General features: G+C 41.9%; 1 pseudogene; it reads left to right on the top strand.

Moving 5' to 3' along the window:
- Positions 1–289: 289 nt before the first annotated feature.
- LOC111888010 (5S ribosomal RNA) lies at positions 290–408 on the top strand (annotated as a pseudogene).
- Positions 409–2555: the final 2147 nt, after the last annotated feature.

Here is a 2555-nt window from a genome sequence, read left to right as displayed (position 1 = left end):
TTAATTATATACGACTCATATACACGAGACTGTGATTGATGAACCCTGTATGAGGTTTAATATGAGCTTCAAGATGGAGACTGCCCAAGACTATGAGTAATCGCATCGTCATGCGAACAAACTTAGAACCCAATACGACTCCTATAACCAGATCGCTCTACGGTCTAACGCCCACGGAGATACAAGAACCATCCGGACAGCTTAACGACTGCTCAACATTAGAATGAGAAGACCAAGCTCCTCACCCTTGAGAACTCCGGTCTTATTCTTCAAAAAGACAGACTTCAGCGGATGCGATCATACCAACGCTACTGCACCGGATCCCATCAGAACTCCGCAGTTAAACGTGCTAAGGCGAGAGAAGTACTATGATGGGTAACACCTTGGGAAGTCCTTGTGGCGTAGACCTCTACGGGACTTCCATTTGAAATCATTACCTTCTACCTCGCTTAGATGAATTGGTTGATCAACCGCAAGGAACGAAGTGCATTTCAGAAATGGACATAAGATCCGAATATCACCAGTTACGAGTGATAGTGAAGGATGTTCCGAGGACAATCTTCCAAACTCGATGCGGGCACTACGAGTCTGTAGTGATATCCTTCGGATAGGACCAATACACCCGTAGTATTCATGAGCTTAATGAATAGGGTACACCATTCTTACTTGGATTAGTTCGTCATTATCCTTGTAAATAACTTACTTATCTACTCTCGTAGTAAGAAGGAAACCATAAAGAGCATCTATAACGAACCATGGGAACATTACGATCAGAGAAACTCTTCGTGAAATTCTATAATATGAATTTTAGATTTGAAGAGTTGAATTCCTAAGACACATTACCAGTGAAGTGGGAATTCTTGAGGACCCTTCCAAAAATCAAAATCATTGAGAATTTGTCAACACTGAAGATGCTTGCGAAATTCACCAAATTCTAGGTCTCACTGACCTATTATTGGAAGTTCATTCAGAACTCCTCGCGAATTACAGAACCTCTTACAACTTTGACTCAGAAGGGAGTGGCCCTTGATTGGGAAGAGAAGCAAGAAAAAGAAACCTTGGAATTCCAAATGAGAGACCAAATCCTTTTGGAAGTCTCACTCTGGGAATGCTTGATACGCTTCGGAAAGCATGGAGAGCTAAATACAAGAGAGTTAGGACCCCCGAGATTCTTACCCGAATCGGCCCTGTAACTCATAAACCCATCCTACACCGCAAACTCAGTAACGTACATTTTACCCTTCACGTTTCGAACTTGAAAACATATCTTTCCGATAGGACTCTCGTAATCCCACTCGACGAGATCGAGATCAGCGAGAGCCTCGCCTTCATGGAAGAACCATAGTAATCATGGACTGAGGATTCAGACGAACAAGGCAAAACTGCATCCCATTAGTGAAGGTTCGTTGGGATACCAACCGAGGACCTGAATTCACTTGTGAACGCGAGAACCAATCGATTAGGAAGTATCCCCACCTCCTTTCTCAATTATTCATGCCTACTCCTTACCTAAATTCTAATTTCGGGACAAAATTCCCTCTAACTGGAGGATGATGCAACAACCTGAAATTTTCCATCCAGTTCAGTCAAACACTTCACAGAAAGTCAAACTCATTGTTGCTACCTTTTAGCACGTTTGGTGTCCGTTTGAGCATTATGAGCTTTAACCCTTCAAGAGGTAAACATAGAATGTATACTACAGGGCATTTTTTGCATCTTAGAAGTCTCAAAACTCCAAGAGTTTGGAGTTTACGGCCCAAAAATGGCATTTGGACCGTAAACCCTAAATACTATATATACGGCACTTAGCCATTTTTCCTTCATTTCTTCCATTTCAACTAGAGAAAACCCGATTTCTCTCCCAAGGATCTTCAAGCTTTCTTCCCAAATGTAAGTACTTCTATCCTAGAGTATATTAAATCTTGTTACATTTCCATATATCAAGAAATCACCCAAGAAACACCAAGAACAAGGTGTTTACGGTCCATGATGTTCTTAGACCGTAAACCCTAAAACGGGTGCCAAAGTGTGCCCTAGTTCCTTCTAAGCCTTGATAACTAGCATAGGTCCTTTCCTTGATGAGTTTAGAACTCGAAAAGTTCCAAAAACCCCCATGAACATGAGTTTACGGTTTGGGAATCACCCAAAACCGTAAAACACCCCCAAAGGGTGTTTTGATGCCCCTAACACCTTAGTAAGCCTTGGATATTATCATAGAGCCTTACACCATTGAGCTAAGGACTTCAAAACACGAAATGGTACTTATTACCATGAGTTTACAGCCGTAAACTCATGGGGAAGTGGTCCCCATACCGTAAACACCATACAAGGCAATTCTTGGACCTTAAACTCACCCAACCTCTTGTTTAAGCCTTGGAAAACTTAGCCACTTAAGTTATGATAGTTTTAAGCCTCATTTGGTGACCTAATTTAGAGTTTACGGTCAGGAGTAAACTCCCCTAGGCCATAAACTCCAACAAACATGGTCCATTGACCATAAACTCCCGTATAAGGCCTTACACTCTTTTGTTGCAACCTAATAGCCTCCTAACACT

The sequence above is a fragment of the Lactuca sativa genome, chromosome 1, assembly GCF_002870075.4.
Source record: "Lactuca sativa cultivar Salinas chromosome 1, Lsat_Salinas_v11, whole genome shotgun sequence".
NCBI classification, from domain to species: Eukaryota; Viridiplantae; Streptophyta; class Magnoliopsida; order Asterales; family Asteraceae; genus Lactuca; species Lactuca sativa.
The sequence above is the reverse complement of the archived record's forward strand: the minus strand, read 5'-3'. Positions and strand labels throughout refer to the sequence as shown.